Raw genomic sequence first — 19,049 nt, forward strand, 5'->3', positions numbered from 1 at the left:
ATATGAGATATAAATACAGTATTTAAGGTAGTTTCTAGAATATAAAAACTACTGAATGACAAGCAACTATTAATTTCTCTCTGAATGTACCATAAGACCAGTCGAAAGTGTTTCTGTGAAACTATCCTTAGCCCTTTCCCTTGAATCTGCATAATTCTATTATATCTGTTAGTATATTGCAATACCCTTCAAATACCCTTAAAATAAATACTTCTGTACACCTTTGCCATGATCTCAAGCCTTAAGACTCTGAAAAGAAAGGGGTGTGTGTGTGTACCATGAAAATCAAAGGGAGATCAGTAGAGGAAAGAGCCTGGGGGACAGAAGGAGTGAAGGGAGAGGGGAAGTGCTGGGAGTAATACTGGCCAAATTATATGGTTATATTGTGTGCATGTACAAATATGTGACAGCAAATCTCTCATTATGTACAACTATAATGCACCAATAAAAAATGAGGAAAGAAGCCAGAAACTCAGGAGGTTAAGCAGGAAGATCATGAGTTCAAAGCCAGCCACTGCAACTTAGCGAGGCCCTAAGTAACTTAGCGAGACCCTGTCTCTAAATAAAATACACACACACACACACACACACACACACACACACACACACGGCTAGAGATGTGGCTCAGTGGTTAAGTGCCCCTGGGTTCAATTCCCGCTACAAAAAAAAAAAAAAAGTGGAAAGAGAAATAAAAGAATCTTAATGATTCTGGAGTCATTCTTACTGGGGATACTTAGAAAAAGAGAAAACTTCAAGGATGAGACTGAAAGGGGGTTAGCATAATTTGTCAGAATTGAGTAAACTCTTCAATGCTGTCTGAGAAGACTGAAGTAAACCTAAACCTCAGAATGTCACTCCTGTACTAGTTGTAGCAGAAGTAAATTGTCTCAGAGAAAAAGTAAACATAATAAAATGTGTTCAAGTATGGGTGTGAAGCCAGATGTGGTGGCACATATCTGTAATCCCAGTGGTTTGGAGGCTGAGGCAGGAGGATCACAAGTTTGTGGCCAGCCTCATCAACTCAGCAAAGCCCTAAGCAACTTAATGAGACCCTGTCTCTAAATCAAAAAATATAAAAAAGGCTGGGGATGTGGCTCAGTGGCATTCCTGGGTTCAACCTCCAATACAAAAAATAAAAAGAATGTGGGAATTTCAAATGATTACATTATTTGCTTCTCTGAATTTTCTATTAAGTATATTTAAATTAAAATATTAATATATTATTTAAGTTGTAAAGCCTATGGGCAAATTTTTAATAAAAGCTATAGGAAAAATTTTTCCAGGAAATACTTAATTGACTTTAACTAAAAATATTTTAAGGCAAATGAGAAAGGACCAAACCAATGAAGAAAAAAACAAGTGTCAAATTGGTTTCTACTTTTTGACCTTAATCATCTTGTTGACTGTTTCTTGTATAACAATTCTTCAAAGCAAGCACATACAGGATATCAGCCTTTTATCTCACTCCTATCAGAGGAAACAGCCTTATTAAGTAAGTAAAAATGGTTCCCAAAATAGCAAAGAAAAATTCAAAAATCCTAATACTCGTAATATACAATATAAATTTCTCCAGCAGTTATTGTGCCTAATTGCAAAGCACAATAGATTCTTGTGAAAGATTCTTCAAAAATAAATCTTTCACATATCAATCCTGTTGTGACATGTCATGGGATTTTTTTGAATTTTTTAAAAGAAAGAATAAAAAAAGATAGTTGATATCATGCAAATTATATTTAGAAGTTGGAGGCACATGCCAAGGACTTACAATAATGCTAACTTTGTTACTATGTTACATAGTTGGCTGTCCACATTACTCACAAAACTTTCCAAGTGACCACAATCCTCCTTTGCTGCGCAATTACTTTAACAAGTACTACTGGAGGTTTTAATAGTGACAGCCATGTGACCCCCCCAGGACTTATCCCCAAAACTAACCAATGGTAATTAATACCTGGGGGGGCTCTACCTTTAAAATATAACTCTTGGCTGGGCATGGAGCATGCCTGTAATCCTTGCGGCTCGGGGAGCTGAGGCAGGAGTATAGTGAGTTCAAAGCTACCCACCCTCAGCAATTTAGCGAGGCTTTAAGCAACAGCGAGACTGAATCTCAACATAAAAATTTTTAAAAAGGGCTGGGGATGTGGCTCAGTGGTTTAGTCACCCTGTATTCCATTCCCAGTTCCAAAACAAATAAAACTCTCAAGCTGAATATTTTTTTATCTTCACTGGTAACATACTAATCTAAGCTACCATCATGTCTCCTTTTCTGACTTCAATTTTACTCAATTTTCACCTTTCCTATCTATCCTAACCTAAATCTCCTTGCCAGCCGTGGTGGCACATACCTGTAATCCCAGTGGCTTGGAAGGCTGAGGCAGGAGAATTGTGAGTTCATATACCAGCCTCAGCAATTTAAGGAGGTCCTAAGCAACTTAGACCCTATCTCAAAACAAAAAATAAAAAGGGCTGAGGACTTATCTCAATGGTAAAGTACCGTTGGGTTCAATCCCCAGGATCAAAAATAAATAAAGCGGGCTCGGTGGCTCAGGCCTGTAATCCCAGCAGCTCGGAGGCTAAAACAGGAGAATCGCGAATTCAAAGCCAGCTTCAGCATAGGAGAGGCGCTAAGCACCTCGGTGAGGCCCTGTCTCTAAATAAAATATAAAATAGGGCTGGGGATGTGGCTCAGTGGTTGGGTATCCAAAATATAAATAAATAAATACACAAACAAGTAAACAAAGAATCCTTTCCCCACATGATTTTTTAAGTCTGTCTCCATAAGACTCTTTTTATTTTTTTAAGTTGTAGATGGACACAATCTTTATTTTTATTGTTCTTTTTTTGTGTGTGTGTGTGGTGCAGGGGATCGAACTCAGGGCCTCATGCATGTGAGGCAAACACTCTACCACTGAGCCACAACCCCTGCCCTCCACAAGATTTTTTATTATCTGAAATTCTATGACTATATTTGTTTACTTTTTTGCCCCCTCTCCATGTCTATTTTCCCTATTATATTCCCAGCACCCAGAAGAGTATGAACAGTGTAGTAATCCCTCAGTAAATACTTGTTGATCAAATTAACAACATCCTGAATTACAGGAATGTTTAAAAAGAGTTTTATGAAAACTCTGTGATATCTATTACTTTAAGTATCTCTAAAGTTGCCTCATTTATAGAATTGAAAAACATCTGAAATATTTTAGGTATAAAATTAATAATGCTAACATACTTATTTAAATATTTAGCATCACAATAATAAAAATGTTTTTGTATATTTATTATTTGCCAGGCATTACATGCATGACCTCATTTGAGCCTCCCAACAATACTTACAGAAGGCATCTCCATTTTCTAGAAGAGGAACTGAGGCTAAACAAGATTAGATGACTCTCAAAAGTCATATACACACTATAATCAGGAAAGTCAGAGATTTTTCTCTTTTTCGCCCCCTAGTGCTGGGGATTGAACCCAGGCCTCAAGTATACAAAAAATTCCCCAACAACACCTTAAACTTGGACTTGTTGTCAGAATATCAATTTCTATTGTTGAAGCCACCCAGCCTATAGTACTTTGCTTATGGCATCCCTAAAAACTAACACAAGGAACCACAGTAAGTAAACTACATAGAACCAGAATACATAGAGCCAGTGAAAGAACTTCACTGAGGGGCCGGGTGCAGCTCAGTGGTAGAGCACTTGCCGGGCACGCACAAGGCCCTGGGTTCAGTCTCCAGCACCAAAAGAAAATAAAGGAACTTCACGGACTGAATCAAAATACTCGTTTGTCAATTCTATTCACTACAAGTTGCTACATGACTAGTAATTGACTAGTAAATTATATCTTCTGTAATGTTTATCAACTATAATTGGGTACCTGGTTATTTTACCGGTTTTTTGAAAACCTATCTCAAAATTAAATAAAAAGGGCTGGGAATGTAGTTCAATGTTAAAGCATTGCTGGGTTAAATACCCAGTACCCAGTATTGGCAAGGGGCGGAGGTCGGTGTCAGTAGGTATGAATCCCCCTACCCAACTGGACACATACAGATGGCTCTATGTTGCAATAAGCTAAAAGTGAATAAACAGGTGAGGATGATGTCACTGTCAACTCCTTTTTACTGGGAAATGCCCGCTCTTCCCTTGAGATTTACTTCTTATGAGTATGACTTAGGGTGAAAGCACCAAGGTAAATCTGAATATTAAAAATTAATATTAATTAAATTAAAATTAATATTCGTAATGCTTAATTCATTTTCAGATGCAAATTAATTTAAACAGCAATTCTAATTTTTTTTCATACCCTAATATACCATCCTGTGCACCCTTGGAAGATCACAGGTACAGTGTAAGATGTTCCAATACCAGATAGATTAGCCAGGCACAGTGACACACACCTGCAATTTCAGCAGCTCAGAAGGCTGAAGAAGCATTGCAAATTCAAGGCCAGTCTCAGCAATTTAGCAAGGCCCTAAGCAACTTAGTGAGAACTTGTCTTAAAAAAAAAAAAAAAAACAAGGACTGGGTACATGGTTCAGTGGTTAAGCACCCCTGGGTTCAATCCCTTGTACAAAAAAAACCAAAAAAACCAGGAGGAACAGAAGAGATGTTTGTATATTATTGATATTAAATGATAATAATAATTATTTGTTTCATCTTAAATGTGCCAGGCATTATGCTAAGCACCTACTTTCATTACTGCATGTAATTCTCTTGACAACCTTGACAGGTAGTTATTATGACCTTAAATAGTAGATAATTTTATTATACTGTGAACAAGGAAGCTGAGGCTGAACTGGGTAAGAAACAGCTTTACTTCAAGGCTGTTTACTTAACCAGTATGCATTACTTGTCATGGGTAGACATAACAATAATATCAGCCAATATAACAGGATGTCAAATGCAACTTTTCCTGTCTTGAGTTTTGGTAGGGTCCTCAAAGGCCAAAAATCAAAACAACAAGCATCAAATACTCCACATCTAAGAGCTGTGCAAGTGTTCAAAGTGGGGTGGCCAAAAACCGGCTTTGCTGACATCAGTTCATTACCCTTCTCAAGGCTATAAAGACAAGAATTGGTATTAGTTAATTGTAAGGATTATAAGGGACAATAGAGAGGACTTATTCAAAGAAACTAGGTGGGGGTGGGGGAGGTGTTTTCTTGCCTCCTAAGGGGAAAAGGCAAGATATGTCCTGCCCACCTGAAGTCAAGGGACTACCTCAAGGAAACCAACCAGAGTATTTAGTGGGGATCCCCAGACGTATGGGAATTTGAGGGACACAGGGACTGGTATCACACGCTCAACTCAATTAGCTCATAGCTAGGTCTTCAAAATAACTTAGGTGAAACAGTCAAATGAAAATTCTGAATAGAAGGGGAAGTTTTTCAAACTATCACAATATGGAATATTACATATAAAACTAACATGAATAAAACAAGTTTAAAATTTCATGATATTAATTCAATGATAGGAAAAAAATTTGATCTAATTATTATTTTTAAAAAACTTCCTCTAAGGTAAGTAATAATTGTCCCAAACTAAAACTTTTCACTTATACAAATTATTTCAATTTTCACCTAATATAGTTTCTAAATCACAAATTCATACTCAACTAGATTTTTCTAAGAAAGCCACTGGAAAATAAAAGGCAGGAAAAACCCTTACTTCCTAAAAAGTGTTCAAGGTTGGGAAAGTCTTCCCAGACTCTAGAAAAAAAGCTTTACTCTTTTAAAAACTTCCAAAAGTCATAAAGTAATACTACTTTTATTTTTAGAAATTTTGAAATAGAGAAAATAGGAAAAAATGCCTGTCTACCACCTCTAGCATAATCACTGGTATACTTTGGTATATTTCCTCCATGTGGTTTTCATGAGCATATTTTTATATAATCACAATTATAGTATATATATAATTATAGCCTACTTTTTTCATTTATAGGTATATACAATTTTCAAGGAGCTGAAACTATGGGCACAACAGCTCTCATAAAAATATAAGTTTATATTGAGTGTAAAATGTAACTTTCTCATTCTACAACTAAAAAATCTAGAAGATGAAATTTTCAAATTTTCAAATCACATCCCCAAATATACATTCTTTGGGTATTTCGTTGCACTTGACAGTATAAAAAGAACACTACTAAAACTGCATTCATATGGTTATTAAACACATGTTTCAGTCCACAAAGTACCATTTAAAATACAGGGAGACTTTTGTATTCTCAGCTGCTTGGGAGGCTGAGGCAGGAGGATTTCCAGTTCAAAGCCAGCCTCAGCAATTAATGACTCAGTTAGACCCTGTCTCTAAATAAAATACAAAAATGGGTTGGTTCCCCTGTCTGGGCACAAAATAACCCAGCCGCCACAAAGCCTTGTAGGTTCAAACAGCAACTCTTATTCCCAAACTCTCACTGGCACTCTACACACACTTCCCGGAAATACACTCCCTTCACCAGGCTCCGCACGCCAATTCCGCGAGAACTCAACAGGAACTCCAAAGTAGCAGGCGGCGAGGCAGCAGGAGCAGCCATAATTCCAGAGCAGGGTCACCTTTCAACCATTCCCTCTAGCAAAATGCCAGGCGTCATTCCAACTAAACTGTGGCTCTCAACAGGTTGGTGTGGCTGGTTGAGTACCCCTGAGTTCAATCCCTGGTACCCACCCACCAAAATAAAATAAAAAATGAAAAACAACTCTTCCTCTTTCTAAACCATGCCTGATGCTAAGGAAGAAGGTAGGGAGAGCCTGTGTGGAGGAGGGTTGCCCTTATGAGCTGTCAAGGCCCAGAGAGAGGAGATGAGCCCCCACCACCACCCCCCACCCCCGCCCAGGAGCAGCCCAGAGTAGGGTGTTAGAGTGTGATCGAGGAGGAAGATCTCATTAGATGCCATAGTATAGGTTATCATAGGCAGAGCAGGGTAAGAATAGCTTCCTTCTAGGAGGCGTACCCTAACACAGAGTACTGACAATACTCTGTACCAGTGTATGATTATTAAAAAAGATAAGGTTGAGATCTGTGTGCAGATATGCAAAGGTGTATAAAACAGAAGTGGGGGGAAAGCCAGGCATAGTGGTGCATGCCGGTAATTCCAGCATCTAGGTGGCAAAGGCAGAAGGATACCAAATTTGAGGCCATCCTGGATAACTTAATGAGACCCTGTCTCAAAAGAAAAACTAAAAAGAGCTGGGAGTATAGCTCAGGGGTAAGGCACACTTGGGTTCAATCCTAAAATCAATTAAAAAAAGAAAAGGAGGGAAAACTTTTTTCTTTAATATGATTCCCTTTTCTATAGACTTTTTAAAAAGCATATACATGCATCTATATTCTTACCCCCCCATGCACACACACTCATTGCCATAATATGATCTTGGACTTTACACACTGACTCTTATCCTCTCTCCAGTCCCTCTTCTCAAAGAAGTTGTTGTGGGCTAGTTCTCATTTTCCTCAAAGCAGAGGAAAGGAATACTTAGGAATTGGTCATCTTGTGATCATCTGGACCTTCTCAGTTATGCTGTTTTTTATCTTCACATTGGTACTTTTTATCTTATTTTTATTAATTTTTTTTCAAGTATAGATAGTAATGGAATTAGGGTTATATTTTTATCTTTTATATCTTATTTTTACACCATATTTTTAAAATAGTATTTCTCATTATCCTTATAACAATATGACTCAATGTTTTTATAAGATTGAATTTTAGAGGCCCACTTACTGATTTATGGTGAGTGGCTACATAAGAAATTGTCAACAATATGATACCAGTGAAAAGGATCTATTGTTAGGGGACCAAGTTTTCTATCTCCCATTTTATGACTTTTTATAATGGTTGAAATTTTTTACCAAGGGTTATATATTTTTTCTTGTTTTTCAGTGCTATAAAATGATCTAGCTGAATGGAGAAATAATAAGACTTTAAAAATTGTATTTGTTTTTCTATAGTAAATAAACCCTAATAAATTATTTTTGTATTAATGATGTATTATTTTGTATTAATGATGCAGAAATACCACTTCTAATAACTTATTCTAAGGAAATAATAAAATTCACAAAGATATATGTACAAGAATAGATTCAGAATATTATAAAATTGAAAATAAACTTCTAAACAGGAATTTAAATATACCATTGTAAATCCATACACTGAAATATTAGAAAGTTATAACATGCTCAAGTTCTCTTAAGTAAAAGAAGAACGTTACAAAGACTGAGTAGTATAAGGTGATTTAAAAATCTATATGGGCTCTTTGTTGAGTGGGCTCCACCAGGCCGAAGTTTAGGCAACCAGGTAAGTCCTACAGGTTGCCATTTGAAAATCTGGATCCTAAACTTCCTCTGTATGTTCTAGATTGAGGGCTGTCCCTTACACAAGGCAGAAAGACAATGGCGGCAAAGATAATGAAAAAGTCACTGGACTTGATTAACTCTAGGCTCCTGCTGGGGTAGTACAAGGGGACTCTGCAGATGATCAGACAAGGCAAAGTGAAACTGGTCATCTTCACCAACAACTGCCCAGCTTTGAGCAAATTTGAAACAGAGTACTGTGCCATGATGGCCAAAACAGATGTCCGGGCGTCACTGCAGTGACAATAATATTGAATTGAGCTCACTGTGCAAAAAGTACTAGAGTGTGCACACTGGCGTCATTGAACCAAGCGATTGTAATATCATTATAAGCATGTCAGAACAGACAGGTGAAAAGTAAACCATGTGAATCTTTTCTTTAATAAAGCTTGCCAGAGTTTGTTTGACTTCTTATATCTGTATACATAAATGCATAAAATCTGTAGTTAATATAGACATATACCAAAATGCTATTATAATGCTATCTGATCTCCAGATGATAGAAGTGTAGTAGAGTTTTCTTTTAGTTTATCTATATTTTTTAATTTTAAAAAACAAACTCAGATTATTTGCATCATGCTTGCTTCAAAAAAAGATTACTTTTTAAAAGATTTATCAAATACATTCTCAATACCCACTTCATTCATAGCACACTGAGAATAAAAACAGCAATAACAGCAGTTAAGCTTTATTAAATACTATATGCCGGTCATTTCAATCATAGTATCTCAATGAATATTCATAGCACTCTTTGGAGTAGTATACCATTTAGGATTAGGTTTGGGTACATGTAATTGAAAGTGAAAATAGCAGGTGGATTAACCAATACAGGTTCCTATATTTCTGTTATGTTATCCTCAACACATGTCTTCTATGTTCAAGACTCTTCATTGTCCACACTAGCTACAGAACACCAGTTATTATACTCACATTCCTGGAAGCAGAAAGGAAAAAAGACAGCTATATTTATTCAGCCTTCCTGGAAGTCCCCTATAACACTGTGTTTATGGCTAACTGACCAAAGCTTAGTCATATAGACTAAATGGAAGCAAGGCCAGGAAGTATAATCTTTTATCCTGTAATGTGCTCAGCTAAAAAAACTGGGCTCTGTTACTTAGAAGAATGGATATCAGAGTAGCCCTCCCCACAAAGAAAGTCTCTGCCACAAACAGGTATGACCATCCTCATTTGCACACTAGAAACAGAGGTGCAGACTCAAATAGTTGAATTTTAAAGCAGTCTATGTACTTTTCACTATATATTCTGTGTCCCATTAGAAAAACATTTGCATAAAAATAAAATACAAGCCCACTCACAGCGTATTCACATATATGTTTACAAGGTAGTTTATTATTAAATGAGACTACTGATAAGATGAGAAGGCACCTACTGAAGAGGCTTTCCTGGCAAATTGAACACTAGTAATAACTATTTAAGAAACATCTAAGATGTACCAAAGATAACCTAAAGCCTGTAAAATTTTTAATGTAACTTAATAAAGCATATAAAGCCCATTAATCTAATACATATAATTCAGAGACCAAGTATACATATAAAATATCGTTTAACCATCACATAGAACCCCAAAAAGTTCTTTCATCTCCTTCCCAATCAATAAACACACCTCCAGGGGCTGGGGTTGTAGCTCAGTGGTAAAATGTCTGCCTAGCACGTGTGAGGCACTGGGTTTAATGCTTGGCACCACATAAAAATAAATACATAAAATAAAGGTATTGTGCCCATCTACAACTAAAAAAATTAAAAATAAATAAATAAATAAAAATAAACACAGCCCTGGAGGGAATCACCATTCTATCTTCTATCCAAGAATTATTTTTTCCTGTTCTTGAATTTCACTTAAACAAAAATAATATAGTATATATGTATGTGTACAGCTCATTTTGTATAAAATCTTTATGACTGATTCGTTTTACTATGTAATAACAACTTTACTTTTTATTGCTCTATAGTATTCCATTTAATGAAAATACCAATATTTAGCCTGGCATGGTGGCACACGCCTGTTATCCTCCCAGCTTGGAGGATTTTTGAGTTCAAAGCCAGCCTCAGCAACTTAGCAAGGCCCTAAGTAACTCAGCGAGACACTGTTTCTAAATAAAATATATAAAAGGAATGGGGATGTGGCTCAGTGGTTAAACACCCCTGGTTTAATCCCCAGTACCAAAAAAAAAAAAAAAGAAAGAAAAGAAAAGACAATATTTATCCCATTCTCCCATTGATATATTTGTTGACTGTTTCAACATTTTGGCTATTGTGAATAAAGCTGTTATAAACATTTAGGTTGGGTATTACCTAGGAATAGAACTGCTGGGGTACAGACTAGGTATATTTTTAACTTTAGTGGACATTGTCAAAGAGTTTTTCTAGAACAATTGTAGTAATTTACACTCTCACCAGCAATATATCAATTCTAGTTACTCCTCTTGCTACCACTTGGAATTGTTAGTCTTTTAATATTAGCCATTCTGGTATGTAGTGGAATCTCATTGCTGTTTCTATGTAAACTTTTCAAATTCATTTATTTCATACCATAATACCATACCTGCTTTATTATTATATAATCATAATTCATTTCTTTAAATTACTTTTCCCCTCAGTATTGGGGACTAAATCTAGAGACGCTCTACCACTGAGCTATGTGCCTAGCCCTTTTTCTTATTCTGAGATAGGGTATCACTAAACTGCCCAAGTTGGCCTTGAACTTGTAATACTCCAGCCTCAGCCTCCCATGTATCTGGGATTACAGGAGTGTGACACCATGCCCAGCTTTAAAAATGACGTTTATACATCAGCATGTTCTGATGAAATTAACTTATACATCAGCATGCTCTGATGAAATTAACTGCTCATCTAGAACTGGTCAGTTCTCAGGCATTCTAGATCAAATGGTAATTTAAGTCATAAAGGTAGACAAAAGATGGGGAAAATGCCAAATATGTGTAGAACAATGGAAGCCAAAGCAAGAAGGTCTTTTAAGAAGAAAAAAGTGAGGGGCAGGGGCTGGGGGTTTAGCTCAGTGGTAAAGTACTTGCCTACCATGAGAGGGTTCAATCCCCAAAACAATAACAACAAAAAAGAGAAAAAATTATATATATATATATATATATATATATATTACAAATATAATGAAGTATACAATAAATGCAGACAAAAAGGAGAAGAGAGTTGTCTCAAGTAAGAAAGAGATGCTAGGATTCCATGGGGATCTGAGAAGGATAGCAGTTCTTGTAGAAATAGCAGAAAGGTGAGAAGATACGTGCATAATGAGGACCAAGATCAAGTCAAGTGAACTTGCTCATACCTTGGGACCTTAATCTATTAAAATAAAAATAAGCATGAATTAGAGAAAAAGTTTGGCAACTTGAGGTTATATCCTTTAAGATCTGCTCAACAAAAAGCTGGAGTTAATAGGCAACAAGAGAAGAATATCCAATTGAAGGTGAATAGCATGATTCATAGAGTCTGGTGTCCCTGTTTTCTTTCTTTCTCTCTCTCTCTCTCTCTCTCTCTCTCTCTCTCTCTCTCTCTCTCTCTCTCTCCTTCCCTTTTTCTCTATTTCAGTACTGGAGATTGAGCTCAAAGGCACTCTACCACTGAGCTATATCCCAGGCATTTTTTATCTTTTAATTTGAGATAGGGTCTTGCTTAATTGCCCAGGTTCACCTTGAACTTGTGATCCTCCCTCTTCGGTCTCCCAAGTAGCTGGAATTACAGGCATATGCTACCACACCTGGCCTTGCCTATGAGATTCTTGGGCCAAAGATAGTAAAATTAGTGATTATCCTCACTGGGGAAATGCCTTGATTCTCAATGTGCATACAGAAGGTTAACAGAGCCACGTAACCCAGTGATATCAGGACAAAACTGAAGTCTGGGGCATTGGGGATAGAAGGGGATGTTAGTTGGGAGAAACTCAATTTGAGGGAAGCAATAAGGAAGGAGGAACACGTAATATTAAAAGGGCAAGAGACAGAGTGAGCAGTCACAATTTTTGAGGAGGTGGGATGGAAAATAAAAATTTTTCTAAGGACAGTAATAGCAGAATACATTAGTATGGTTTTATACAGTGCACGCGTATGCACACACACACACACACAAAAAAAAAATTCTAATGATCTGGGTCACCTATTGAATAAAATCCTCCTTCTCTTGAACTACAGATCAGTGTTTCATGAACCTTTTGATCAAAATTCATGGAAAGAAATACATTTGGAACCTACAGAATGGGAGAAAATCTTTGCTAGCTACTTTTCTGACAGAGGATTAATATCTAGAATATATAAAGAACTCAAAAAACTTTACACTAAAATAACCCAATTAATAAATAGGCAAAACAGACATTTCTCAAAAGAAGAAATACAAATGGCCAACAAATATATAAAAAAATGTTCAATATTATTATTAATTAGGGAAATGCAAATCCTACACTGAAATTTCATCTTACACCAGTCAGAAGAATGGCAGTTACAAAGACACAAATAATTATAAATTTGGGCTGGGGATGTGGCTCAAGCGATACCGTGCTCGCCTGGCATGCGTGCGGCCTGGGTTCGATCCTCAGCACCACATACAAACAAAGATGTTGTGTCCATGGTAGCATGGAACCATGATATGACCCAGCCATGCCACCGCTTGGTATTTATTCGGAAGAATTAAAGTCCTTTACTACAGTGATACATGCATATCTATGTTAATAGCAGCACAAGTCACAATAGCCAAACTGTGGAACCAGCCTAGGAGTCCACCAATGGATGAATGAATAAAGAAAATGTGGTATATATACACAATGGAGTTTTATTCAACCATAAAGAAAAATGAAATTATGTTATTTTCAGGAAAATAGATGGAACTAGAGATCATTATGTTGTCAAACTCAGAAAGGTTGTATATCTTCTTTCCTATGTGGAAGTGAGAGAGCTAAAAAGGAAAAGAAAGGTGGGGGTGGATCTCATAAAAATCAAAGGGAGATAGGTAGAGCAAGGAACCAGGGAGTGGAAGGCTGGGAGGGAGGGAGAGATGCTGAGCAGTGATACTGGCCAAATTATATTGTTATATTATGTGCATATGCAAATATGTAACAACAAATCCCATCATTATGTACAACTACAATAGACCAATAAAAAATGTGGGGGGAAGAAATACATTTGGTATCAGAATACACAAACACAAAACTGAAACAGAAGTTTCATAAAAAAAAAAATTACCCTTATCACATGACAATGTACAACATAAAGTTAAGATCAAATATTATTTTATCATTATTTAAATAAATTTCTAAGATAAATAATATTAAAATAAAATAAAAGATTCAACTTCATTAAATAGTCTTTCCTGTTCATAAATTAAATCGCAGTCTGAAACAGACAGGACAATGCCATATGCTTATCAGCTTCACTTAGGAGTCTGTTTTATTCTTTTCCTTTTAATTAGGTCAGGGTTGAAAATCCTAAATGGAACAATAAGCTGTTGTGGATGGTAAAAATAACAGTGCACTCTACTTAGCAATGGAAATTCTTCAGCCTTAAAACAAAAATGATAATTGGCAATGTCACATAATCATTCTTGAGAATAAATGAAGAAAAGCTGCAAGATTAATTTTCCTTTTAGAATATACATTATTTCAATTACTGATGTGATGAGAGAGGCAAGACTAGTGGATCTTTTAGCCAAATCTTCTTGAAAATTTCAGTTTCTTTTCAGGAAAATAAAATGGAAAGACACAGAAATGAGATATAATGATATCTACACATTTTTTTTTTCAAACTTTCTTTACTAAAAATGCTGTCTTGGAGATATAGAAATAATTTTGAAAGTTATAATGGCTAGATATTGATATAGTGGCAAGTTTGTCATGTCCAAACAGTAGGCTTCAACAATATAGCTTCAAAGTTAGTTAACCAGATTGTCAAAAATATTACTTAAATGTGGAAATTTTGTTATTCAAAAACATTAGAGCCAGGTGTGGTGGCGCACACCTGTAATCCCAGCAGCTTTGACTATCTGTTCAAAGCCAGCCTCAGCAAAAAAGCGAGGCACCAAGCAATTCAGTAAGACCCTGTCTCTAAATAAAATAAAATAGGGTTGGGGATGTGACTCAGTGGTCTGGAGCCCCTGAGTTCAATCCCTGGTATTAAAAAAAAAAAAAAAAGAAAAAAAAGAAAGAAAAGAAAATGTTTGCCAAATGAGCCTTTCAACTAGAAAAATTCTGGATTCTTACTACCTACTTAGCTCCCTCTCTCAACAGCTATTAAACTTTGATCCAAGATAGTATATAGGTATGATTAGCTCTGAATAAAATATTCAATATGTCCATGAAATTCAGAGGTTTTCTGTGTGTACTAAAGCTTTGCAATATATAAAACAAGGATTTCAAACAGCACTCTAAGCCCTTAAAACAAACGGGATAGAAAGAAGTCATTGCTGGGTAGTGCATTCACCTATGTCCAGACTATAGTTTTCACTGGAGAAAGCTCCAAATAGTCCAGTGGTCCTGCTGTCCTGGACATTCAGCAGAGAGCAAGAAGATGTCTATAATGTCAGCTGTGTTGCTTTAACCATCTACTGTACCTCTGTTCCCCTCACTGTAACTCCTTGCCGCTCCCTGGGCACTGGTAGGTGCTTTGAGGAGATAGTCATTAAAATGTAAGCATGAGCCTTGGGGAAAAAAACAACAAATCTGTTATCAGCAGCTTCAAACAATGCTTAAAATATCTGCCTTAATTTTCTGATCATATTTGCTATTCTATTAACTATACTTATTTAAAAACTTTTTCTGCAGGGGCTGGGGATGTAGCTCCCTGGAATGTGGCACTTGCCAAGCATGTGCAAGGCCAGTTCCATCCCCAGCAATGAAAAACAAAAACAACTTCCCGCACCCTGGTTAATTTATGAAGATCAACAACTCACTTTTAAAATTCTGTAAATTTCCCCATACACGAAGTTAAACATGTAGTTAACAAGATACAGTCAACAACACAAGAAAATCCTCCTTATTAATTATCTTCACCAACTAAAATCATAATGCAGTTTCTGATTTCAGTGATCCCATCAATGTAGACTGTAAAATCTGCACCACACTGTAGCTGCCCCACAAGCACTGCTGAAATGTTCCATAATGGCACAGAATAAAGGTATGCCATCATTAAGAAGGATTTTTTGTTTTGCTTTCTTTTCTTTTTGCAGAGCTGGGGATCAAACCCAGGGCCTCACACATAATAGCCACGTGGTCTACCGCTGAGCTACACCCTAAGTCCAGAAGGCCAATTTTTAATTTTCGCCTGATTTATCATCAAAAATCATAAAAACAAAATTCATGCATTCTAAATGAACACTTCTCTGTACAAAAAAGATACATTGCCATTTTTCTTTTCTGCCAGTGATATGCAACTAAATAGGACATACGGAATCTTTCTCAAGAATGGTGTTTGAAATAGGAAATTGTGGTAAACTTATTTTTTGTTTTTCTTTGAAAGTATCTAAAAGGTCTTATTTAAAAAGTTTAGGGGTTTGGTGTGTAGCTCAGTTGTAGAGTGCATGAGGTCTTAGATTTGATCTCCAATGTACCGACAGCCCCCTCCTTTTCCCACATTCTGCTTGACCTTGAACTATGTTAATATAAATTAACTTTGTAATGATAACCATGGAATTACAGTGGTGATCAAGTTAACCATTACTCTAATACTCATAATTATTTTGTTCCATATTATCTTTATAGTTTAAATAGGAACCAGAGAAAAGGTGATTTTCAGTAAATACTGTTGTGGAACAGGCTGTGTCATTTCCTCCCAGCAGGCCCCATTATTACAGTCTAAACAGACCCTTATTTAATAAGAACATCAAAAAGTACAGATAAATATTTAAATACAAAATTAAGCCTCAGATTGCTAAGTAACCAATTCAAACATATCCCACACAGTTTGGGGGTTTTGTTTTTTTATTCTAATGGAGAAAAAAGAAAAGAGAGGAAGAAAAAGAGAATAGCTTTTAAGATGCAGCAAAAAATAATGCACACACATATATTCACCAAACTGCCCAAAATTTTAACTTTCATACAGGAAAAACTCATAAATATACCATTTCTTGGGGCTGGGGAAGTGGCTCAAGCGGTAGCACGCTCGCCTGGCATGCGTGCGGCCCGGGTTCGATCCTCAGCACCACATACCAACAAAGATGTTGTGTCCGTCGAAAACTAAAAAATAAATATTAAAAATTCTCTCTCTCTCTCTCTCTCTCTCTCTCTCTCTCCTCACTTTCTCTTTAAAAATAAATAAATAAATAAATAAATATATCATTTCTAGGAATTCAAACTTCAGAGGAAATTAATAAATTCCCTCCATGTCACCTGATGTAAACATTTATTTCTGCTTTGAAAATTATGAAAAGTCAGAAAATTTAACTTTAAAAAAACGGAGCACAAATAATAATCTTTAATATAAATGGATTAATATGGTCTGAACTGGATATTAATTTTTTTTTAAGCTGCTAACCAGGAGTCTAAGATATACATAAGGAAAAAAAATCTTTTTTTTTTCTTTTTTTTTTTATTGGTTGTTCACAACATTACAAAGCTCTTGACATATCATATTTCATACATTAGATTGAAGTGGGTTATGAACTCCCAATTTTACCCCAAATGCAGATTGCATTTGAATTTCTTCCTTGAAAACCTTGAAACAACTAGGAGAGCTAGATGTAAAAATAAATAAATAAATAAGTAATAGGTCCTTTAAATTTTTGAAGAATCATAATTTTTTTAAGTGAATTTAAAAATCCAAATATTTTGAAGAACATTCCTTAAGACAGGGTCAGTATGGCCTGCCTGTGGATTAACTCTGGATGCCTTTGTAAGGCCTCTGAGTTAAAAGTGGTTTTTATGTTTTTAAAAGGCTGGAGGAAAAAAAGTAAAAGTATAACAATTGTGATATGAATACTATATAAAATTGAGGTTTTAGTATCCGCAAAGTTTTATAAAAATGCAGACCATGCTTATTTATTTAAGTGTTGTCTTTTCAGCTGTTTGTTTTTATTTATTTTTGTTTTGTTTTGTATTGGTTTGGTTTTGGTAGTTGTGAAAGAGGCTAAAATGTTTACTATCTAGTCCTTTGTAGAAAAAGTATGCTTCCTCTACCTTGAAGACTACATGCTTATTCTAATGATACTACAAATGAGGAAAATATTCTGAAACACTGCTTCTGAAAATGCCTTCAAAATAGTAATATTCTTTTGGTCACCTCAGTGGTAGCAAACCTTCATTCACTGAAGATGAATAGGACTTCTAGAAATGGCTAAGCCATTTGGAGCCAAGACTCAGTAATTCTGGTTATCAAGATGGATCAACAGCAAACATTCATTGGCAATCTAAATTTACAGGAGAAAAAGGTTTTTTAAAGCTGTCTTTCTGACTTTTAAGGGCTAATAATCAAGTGATCAGATAGAGAATTGAAAATACAGACAATGAAAAATATTTTTGTAATAAACTAGAAGATCTACTTTCCCATGGGACTGTGAATTTGCTAAAAATTTTTTTTCCAAAGCAGGACTCCAAAGATACTTCATATAATACACTTCTGGAATAAATGAATGTATCCCTAATTAAATTTTAAAAGAACAGGAACCACATGGGTGCAAAAGTTGTTTAACTTTCAATGAAAACTCATTTCATTGCTTTATAACAAGTTTTAAGACAAAATTAGCAAAAACAAATAAATAATCAATTACTTCCATTTACATAAAGCAAATCACTGATCCTTGGTACTCTTTTCTCTTCTAATTCTGTATGTTTTCTTCCTGAGTAACTTAGTCTGCTGTTCCTGCTTCAATCATACTTGTGAAAATAACTGTAAAATCTGAATCACCACTCTCAGCCTTGCTTCTAGACCTAAATATTTTCTTGACATCTCTACCTGAGTATTCCACAGACATTTCAAACCCAACATGTTCAAAACTAAAAAAAAAAAAAAAATCTTTCCTCACATTAAAATAAAACAAGATCTTTTAACCATATATTTTCTCCCCCCTTCCTCTATCCATGTATTTTCTAAGCTAAGAAACAAAGTCACTTTTCTGTTTCTTCAGAGCCAACTGATTTTTAAGCCCTGCCAATTCCACATCTTCATCTCCCCTATTCTCTCTACCATTACTAGTTTCCTACTTCAGTCCCTTATCTGTTCTTATCTGAACTATTTCATTGGCAATAGTCTTATCTCCCTACCTTTTGTCTCTTTTTTTCCAACCCAGCATCCACACTATATCATCACCATGTTATCTTTTCTAATCACTTAATATATTCTTCTCTGGCTCTCCATTGTCTTTAGAATCAGGTCCAAAGTCCTTGGCATGATGCACAGGCTTTTCAATACCTGGTACCCCCTTCTTTTTATGAGTCATAATGTTTTATTTACCTCACCAGACATTATTTTATAATATATTCCCTACTTAAAAGTATTAAAAGTGCCAGGTGCAGTGTCGCAGGCCTGTAATCCAAGTGTTCTGGAGGCTGAGGCAGGAGGATCATGAATTCAAAGCCAGCCTTAGCAAAAGCGAGGTGCTAAGCAACTCAATGAGACCCTGTCTCTAAATAAACTACAAAATAGGGCTGGAGATGTGGCTCAGTTGTCAAGTGCCTCTAAGTTCAATCCCTGGTACCCTCCCCCCCAAAAAAGTATTAAAAGTGCCAATAACCCTATATTC

General features: G+C 35.8%; 1 protein-coding gene and 1 pseudogene across 3 annotated transcripts in view; one reads left to right on the forward strand and one right to left on the reverse strand.

Moving 5' to 3' along the window:
* Window positions 1-19,049, reverse strand: part of Dennd2c (DENN domain containing 2C) — a 79,140-nt gene that overhangs the window by 56,291 nt on the left and 3,800 nt on the right. The gene's annotated exons all lie outside the window — the stretch shown is intronic.
* LOC120890884 (large ribosomal subunit protein eL30 pseudogene) lies at window positions 8,379-8,700 on the forward strand (annotated as a pseudogene).

Source organism: Ictidomys tridecemlineatus, chromosome 11 (genome assembly GCF_052094955.1).
Source record: "Ictidomys tridecemlineatus isolate mIctTri1 chromosome 11, mIctTri1.hap1, whole genome shotgun sequence".
In the NCBI taxonomy this organism is placed as follows: Eukaryota; Metazoa; Chordata; class Mammalia; order Rodentia; family Sciuridae; genus Ictidomys; species Ictidomys tridecemlineatus.